The sequence below is a fragment of the Pyrgilauda ruficollis genome, unplaced genomic scaffold (genome assembly GCF_017590135.1).
Source record: "Pyrgilauda ruficollis isolate IOZ18807 unplaced genomic scaffold, ASM1759013v1 scaffold162, whole genome shotgun sequence".
Lineage (NCBI taxonomy): Eukaryota > Metazoa > Chordata > Aves > Passeriformes > Passeridae > Pyrgilauda > Pyrgilauda ruficollis.
The window spans coordinates 580,885-589,150 of NW_024514987.1; positions in this window are offsets into that span (position 1 = coordinate 580,885).

Consider the following 8,266-nt stretch of genomic DNA (forward strand, 5'->3'; position numbering starts at 1 on the left):
ATCTGGGGTCTGGGATTTGGGTGCTGGGGTTTGGGGTCTTGGTGCTGGGATCTAGGGATTGGGATTTGGGGGCTGGGGTTTGGGGTCTTGGTGCTGGGATCTAGGGATTGGGATTTGGGGGCTGGGTTTGGGGTCTGGGTTTGGGGTCGGGGTGGCAGTTGTGGGACGAGGCGTGCAGGGTTAGGGGACAGGCCTGCAGGAGGGCTGGGGGGACAGGGGGTGCAGGTGACAGGGACGGGGTTGGGCTGGCACCGGCACCGGAGCCTGCAGCTGCCAGGACCCCCAGGACCCCCGGAGCACCTCCAGCCCTGCTGAGGAGGGCGTCCCCAGCCCCCAAAGCCGGTTCCTGTCACGGGGGTCCCGAGCTGGGCCGTGGGGACAGGGCGATGGCCGCTGGAGCCCTCCGGGTGGTGCTGCCTGTGCTCCCACCTGGATTTGTCCCCACGGCTTGGCTGGGCAGGAGTCAGGGGTTAAAGGAGCCTGGAGCAGCAGACAGCGCTGCTGGGTGGGCACAGGGCCAGGGCAGCACGGGGGTCACAGCCCCGTTCCCTGCCGGGGTCTGCCCAGCACAGTCTGGCTTGGCTCGGGGTGGAAGGGTGCTAAAACTCTCGGGCCGGGACGCCTTTGGCTGGAGCAGGTTGCTGTGAGCCCTGTGGAATGTGGCACTGGACACTTCCAGGGATGGGGCCGCTCATCCTGGTCCTCAGCAGAGCCGCGGTGGTGCTGATGCCCTCCGGAAAGTGATGGGAAATTTCCCCACGTGGCATTCCGTGTTTCTGCTGGTGCACCTGGGTGTGAAATCCTGCCGCCCTGCCTGATGGAAGCGAGCCTGGGGGGTGGATGGGGGAGAGGCAGCGGGATGAAGGGCACTGGCACACACATCCATCTCTTCCCTGCTCTGTGCTCCTGCTTTAAACCAAACCGCAGGGAGTAAATCACCCGCCGGGCGGCAAGCAAACAAATCCAGGGCGGAGCCGGGAGGCAGAGCCAGCCCCGGGGTCACTCCGGTGCCTGTCCCCGTGTCCCCGTGTCCGTGCCTCCTCCGCCCTGTGGCACAGCCTGGGCCTGCCCCGGGCTCCCTGCGCAGCCTGCTGCCACAGATGGACACGGGGACACACACAGGGACACACACAGGGACACAGACACACACACACGGACACACAGACACACAGGGACACACACACACACATTTCTTGCCTGGTTTTTGCATCGCTGTCCTCCGTGAGTCCCACCTCCGCAGGATGGTCAGCGCTTCCCGGTGCTCCCTGCTGCCCCAGGGCAAACTGGCAGGATGAAATGGGACACACGGGCTGCACAGGGTGCCCAGGGCTTGGGATGAACGGGCACATGGGGCACCTGGGGTACCTGGGGTTACCTGGGGTGAACGGGCACATGGGGCACCTGTGATCCACAGGACAGCTGGGATGCACAGGGTACCTGGGGTGAACGGGCACATGGGGCACCTGGGATGCACAGGGTACCTGGGGTACCTGGGATGAATGGGCACCTGGGGTACCTGTGATCCACAGGACAGCTGGGATGCACAGGGTACCTGGGGTGAACGGGCACATGGGGCACCTGTGATCCACAGGGCACATGTGGTACCTGGGATGCACAGGGTACTTGGGGTACCTGGGATGCACAGGACACACGGCATGCCCAGGGTGCCTGGGATGCAGTGGGGCACAAGGGATGGCTGGGGTACACAGGACACAGCCCCAGTACCCCCCTGCCCTCACCCCCAGTCCTCCCCGTGGGGCTGAGGTGCTGCTGCAGGCCGCTCAGCTCCGTGTTTTCCAGGCTGCCAGCGAGCCGTTCCCTTGAAGATCTGCCTCTATCTCAAGGTGTCACAGCCTCAAGGGACCTACCTAATCTGTATCTGCACTGCAACCTTTATCTCTCCTGCTCTGTTTATAGCTGCTGAATAAAACCTGCTAAACTGCAGGATCCAGCCCACCCCCCCTGCCGTGCCCCCCGACTTTTTCCCCTGGTGCTCCTGCCTGCCAGGTGCTTTCCTGTGTTCTGCTGGAGGTAAATGATGCTCCAGGGCACGGGGAAGGGCAGCCAGGCTGCTCCTGCCTCCCACCTCCCTCCCAGGTGGGCTCCAGCCGTGTCCAAGCCCTTGATAACCCCAGGCAGAGGCTGGCACAAAGCAATGCCTCATCCCAGCCCTGATCCCCTCAGCGTGGGCTTGGATTCTGCTGAAAACCAGGTGGGATCCAGGAGGTCCAGCCTCATCCTTTCTCTGCGTGCTTCAGGGGCTGGGAAAGGGGACATTCTCCACGGGAGGGAGGAGATGGCAGCTTGTTGAAGCCTTGGATGTCTCTTCCCTGGCCAACTGCCCCTCTCCCAGCAGGCACAGCTGCATCCCTGCTCCCTGTGGGAAAGGAGCCAGGGCTGTGAGCACCAGAGCTGTGAGGATGCTTTGGAAACATGCTCCCAAGGCTCCTCCTGCATCCCTGATCCCCACGGACCTGCGGTGCACAAGGACACGGGGGTGCAGTGGGGCTCTCAGGATGGACAGGGTACCTGGGATGCAGGGAAGAACCAGGATGAAGTGATGCACAGGGGGAGGGGCTGCCCGGGGTGCCTGGGGTGCACACACGGGCTACCTGTGGTGCACAGCACACCTGGGCTGCACGGGATGGGAGGGGTGCCTGGGATAGCCGGGGCACACAGGACAGACGGGATGCGTGGGACACTGCTGTGACCCTGGATGGGGTGTCCGGGACACAGAGGAGCTGCCCGGGGTGTCTGGCCTGTACGGGACTCTCAGGAGGTGCCTGGGATGCAGAGGAGGTGCCTGGGACCCTCAGGAGATGCCCGGGATGCTCAGGAGGTTCTTGGGACTCTCAGGAGGTGCCCGGGATGCTCAGAAGGTGCCTGGGATGTTCAGGAGGTGCCCAGGACCCTTAGGAGGTGCCCAGGGTGTCCAGGATGCTCAGGAGGTGCCCAGGATGCTCAGGAGGTGCTTGGGACCCTCAGGAGGTGCTTGGGACCCCCGGCAGGTGCCCAGGACACTCAGGAGGTGCCCAAGACACTCAGGAGGTGCCCGGGACCCCCGGCAGGTGCCCAGGATCCCCAGCAGGTGCCTGGGAACCCCGGCAGGTGCCCGGGACCCCCAGCAGGTGCCCAGGACACTCAGGAGGTGCCTGGGACCCTCAGCAGGTGCTTGGGACCCCCGGCAGGTGCCCAGGACCCCCAGGAGGTGCCCGGGACCCCCAGCAGGTGCCCGGGACCCCCAGCAGGTGCCCAGGACACTCAGGAGGTGCCCAGGACCCCCAGCAGGTGCCTGGGACCCCCGGCAGGTGCCCAGGACACTCAGGAGGTGCCCAGGACCCCCGGCAGGTGCCCGGGACCCCCGGCAGGTGCCCAGGACACTCAGCAGGTGCCCAGGACACTCAGGAGGTGCCCGGGACCCCCGGCAGGTGCCCGGGACCCCCGGCAGGTGCCCGGCGCAGGGTGCCCGGCGCGTCCCCGCGCCAGCGTGGCGCGGGCAGTGGCTGTGCCGCTGACATTTACTAATCAGCTCTCACCCAGCGCACACCCGCTCCCTTCTCTTGCTGTCTTGTCTCCATGGAGACTCCGCAACCTTTGCTCACTCGTTAATGGTATCTCAGCAAAAGAAACTCCAACGCCACCCAGCCTTCCCCTCCCGGCCCCGGGAGAAATCCTCGCCTCTCACCTCCATCCCCATCCCCTCCTGCCGCTGGGGATAAAAGGGACGAGTCCTTGTTAGCGAGGGACCCAGCCACGGGGGCAAGTTCTGACGGTGGCGCAGGGAGGAGGGAGAGCCACCATCATCCTCCTCGCCGCCAAAAAAACAAGGCCGGGGGATTTTATTGCCGTGGCAGCAAGGACAGGCTCCATTCATGCGGGATTCCGGCCAGCAGCCCCTTTCCTGCCTGATTTATTGAGCCGCAAGGCTTGGCATGTGGTTCTGCCTGGGTTTCTGTGTCCCCCCCATCCCAAGCCCACACCCCAACATCCACAAAGCCACCCAAAAACCATCCAAAGGGAGTGGCTGGTGCTGGGAACATGCTCCGTCCCCGGTGTCCTGCTCTCGCTGATTCTGTTTTCAAATTAACATGGGAAAGATGCCCATTACCTGCTTCCAGATAATGACTATGATTAGGCAGAGCTCTGCTGCCAGCCGAGATCTGAAGGATTTCTGTGCTCTCCAGCAGCGCTTTGCCAGTGCAAAAACAAGAGCAATAAAGTGTAAATAAAAGACTAAAGGAAATCGTGGGTCCATCAGCGGATGGGGTGTGTGCAGGGGGCTCTAATGATGGGCTCTCTGCAGTGGGGTGGTGGCTGCAGGCTCCAGGCAAGAGAAAATTGGAGAGCGGCTGTCCCGGTGCCTGCACCCCATGTGTCAGCCTGGCTCAGCCCCTGCTTGCTGGGAACGGGGGGTTTGGGGAAGGGAAATTCGAGGTGTGCGTGTGTAAGGCTGTTCTGGGGGCACTCCTGGCCCTGCACATCAGGATGGGGGATAAGGAGGGGGGAAGCAATAGCTGCATCTCCTGAGGTGACTGCAGCAGCTCCCAGAGCATCCAGGGTGGTCCCACCCCTCCCCTGCCTTGTGCTGTGACACTCTGCAGGCATGGAGCAGGACAAGGGACCCTCTGTGCCAGGGGCATCTCCATCCCCAGGCACCAGAGACCCCTGGGCAGGGGATGCTCAGGATGTGCAGGGAGCAGCACGGGAGCATCGGGGCTGAGCTTGTCCCCATCCTCTGGGGATGCTGGGATGTTCTTGGGGGCTCTCGCCCCCATCCCACTGCTGAGGGAGGCACAAATCCCCTGCCTGTGCTGCCAAGCTGAGCCCCAGCTCCCTCTGAGCCTGCCAAGATCCCCCCCACCACGGCCAGAGGAGATGGAAAACCTTGGCTGTGGCCTTGAGCTCACCCCCCTGAGAGCCTTGGGGGTGGCTCTCACCATCCCTGGGGCACAGTGTCCCTCCCCACGGCCCCGTGTCACCCCTGGGCTCCGCTGCCGTGGGATGGGCGCAGGGAGCCCATCCCGGCCGGCGGAGGCAGGAAGCTAATCTGTGCACAGATTAGGCAGAGTTCCCAGCAATGGAGGTTTCTTCTTTTTCCTCCCCCCCTCAGTGATAACAAATAATAATATAATCCCCTTAATCCCTCCCCGAGGAGCCGGCGTGAACTCCCGGCCGGGAAGCACCGCGCTTCTGCCGCTGCTGATAACTCACACCAGGGCCCAGACAAACAAACGCTCTGCCTCTCACGCTGCCCCCCAAAACTCCGTGTGCTCCCTCTCCCAACATCCCCAGACCCCCCCATGCAGCCCCACTGCCATCCTGGTAGGATCCAGCTCCGCTCCTGGCTCCTTCCCTCTCGGCGAGGCCGTCATGACCCTGCAGAGCCCCCAGCCCAGCCAAAGGGGGCCCCTCCAGGACCCCCACAGCTCTGCCCTCTCAGCTCCCACTCCCTCTGCACCAGGGAAGTGGCAAAGCCCCAGGAAGCTCGGCTTAGCACCCCAGGTGCCTTCTGCTGCCTGGGGACAATGTCAGGGGTGTCCCCCTGCACCCTCCTTGTCCCCAGGGAGACACCCCGGGGGTCCTGCAGCCCCCACGACGCCCCAGCTGAGCCCCAGTGCTCTGTTTTAGGGGTGTTGGCGTGGGAGCATCGCCTCCTGCCCCAGCTGAGCCCCAGTGCTCTGTTTTAGGGGTGTTGGCGTGGGAGCATCACCTCCTGCCCCAGCTGAGTCCCCAGGAGTGCTGGCACGGATCCTGCACCCCACACCCATTGCTGGGGCGCTGGGAAGGGACCCTGCATCCAGCTACCAAATCCCCCTCCCTTCCCAGGGACCCCAGCCCGCTATTCCCTCCCTGGTGCCGAGCCCTCCCTCCGCCACCTTCCAGCAAATATTAATAACAACCCTGCAACTGCCTGTGCTTTTATTCCCTGGCTTTGCTGGCCCTGGCTCTGCTGAGCTCAGCTCCTCTGGCTCCAAAAGGCCTTTTAAAATTACCAGAGAGTGGAGACCCCTGCGAACGCCCTGCCCCCGGCTGCCCCCTCCTCCCTGGCACCGCCCGGGGTGGCAGCGCCCCTGTGCCCGCGGGGAGCTGGGTGCCATCCGCCCCCTGATTGCAGAGGCGCCAGGCTGGGCTTGATTAAAACCCAAGTGAAAGCCAGAGCCAGGGCAGAGAGGGGGATTAGATGGCTCCGGGGAATGTTAATGGACTCCAGAGCTTTCTGCCCGGCTGGCGGCTGGGCTGCATCCAGCGCTGGGGCGGGCGCGGGGAGCGCGGCCGGACCCCGCAGCCCCCGGGGGCGGCGGGGACGGACAGACAGACAGACAGACACACGGGCTTGGGAGAGCCTTGCACGGGCCTGGCCCTTCCTCCGGGGAAAGCAGCGGTGGTCTGGTGCTGCAGGGCCGGTGCCGGGCCCGACTGGCACCGCTCGGGTGGCACCAGCGGCAGCCACGCACCCATCCCGGTGTGCGGGACCGGAGCAGTCTGGGGCGACACCGGCCCTGGGGGGCTTCAGTGGGGCCGGAGGGGCTGCCGGCCGGGCTGCTGCTGCTGGCAAGGGCCGGTGCGGGGGCACAGGGGGGCTCTGGGGGTGCCGGTGCCCCCACACGGAGCCGTTCCCCGCCCGGCTCCGCTGGATTGCGGCTCTGACGTGGGAAATCGCCTCCCTCCCTCGTTAGCTGTGATTAGCATGTCAAGTGGTTGAAGTTGGTGGGTATAAAGGATGCGAGCGAAGAATAATGGCTTCAATTTTCTTCACGGCACAGCCATTAATTTGAAGGAGAAGGGGGTGTCCAAAGCTGCCGGCAGCTCCAGCCCTGCGGGGCCAGGGCGGCTCCTGCTGCTGCCCTGCCCGGCCGGGGGACGCGGCCCTGGCGGGGAGCCTGGCACCGCCACGGGCATCCCGAGTGCCTCCCGTGCCGGGGCACACGGGCGTGCAACACCTGCGTGTCCATCCGCAGCGCCCCGCGCCCCCGCACGCAGCCCCGGCAATGAGGAATTCCCCCGGCCCCGGCCCCAGGTGATGGGCAGGGGGCGAAGGCAGGGGCAGGGGGGCAAATTCCTGCCGTGTTTCCAAGGGGATGGGAAAAAGTGGGAATGGAGGCAGGGCTGCCTTTGCCGGGTGGGTGTTGGACCCTGCGGGGGTCCCCAGTTCCCCGTGGGTGCAGGGGTCAGGGCTCTGGCTCCGTGCCGGCCCCTCTGACGGGGAGCATCCCCCAGCCCGTGGTCCTGCAGCTCGCCTGGTCTCCCAGCTGCAGCATCCTGAGAGGCCAGAACCCTCCTCCCAGCAGAGCCGCTTAATTAAAACCATCATTTCCATCCCGAGGCACAGCCAGGCACCAGGACCCGGCTCACCCCACGTCCCTGCACAGCACGTGGCCACGCCGGACTCTCCCTGCGTGCTCCCTAACACAGCTCCCAGAAACCTTCCAAAAATCCATGCTAGACAAACAAAAAAACCAGCAAAACAATCATTTCCCCCCCAAATTTTGAGCTTTTTCCTCCTTTCCCCCAGCAAACCCAGGTGGTGCTGGGCTGTGCTGATCAATCCCCAACAATCAGCCCCATCACGAGGTTTTTCAGGCTCCAGAGTGGCTCATGCTGCTTGAGAGATATAATTGAGGCTTTAAAAAAAGACAAAAAATAATAAAATAAGTGAAATCCAGCTGTGGTCCAAGCAGCCAGGCATACCCAGCGAGGCTCGGGTGTGCCAGGTGATGCTTCCTGGTGGGATTTACCTGCTGGGGGGGAATTTCGTCTTTCAGTGCTGCTTGTTGTGACCTGAAACGGGAGAGGGGAAAAATGGGGGGGAAAGAGTAAATTTGATGCTCGTGGGAAGCATCATGTGGAGCCAAGCTGGGAATGAAGGACCACGGACCCCCAAAAAACCAGCCAGGAGGGGGTGGAGGAGCCAGAGGGGGGGTTCAGCACCTTGGGGTGGGTGCTGGCTGCAGGCACGGATGGCTGGACCCCCCCACCCTGCTCCCGTGCCTCAGTTTCCCTCGTTTTGTCACAGCCCGGGGACATTTGGTGGCCAGCAGGGCGGGAGCACAACACCGGGGTGCCCCCGATGGGTCCCGTTTCCCCCCAGCCCTCCTCCCACCCTGGCCAGCAGCCCCCCCAGCAAAAGGGGTCCCCAGCATCACCCCACCCCTTCAGCATCTCCACGGGCTGGGGGGGCGCTGGCAAGCCCGACCCCCCTGCTCCCCCCATCAGCATGAGCTGTGAGATCCTCTCCATAGCAACCCCTGCTCCCCCAGCCCCAGTG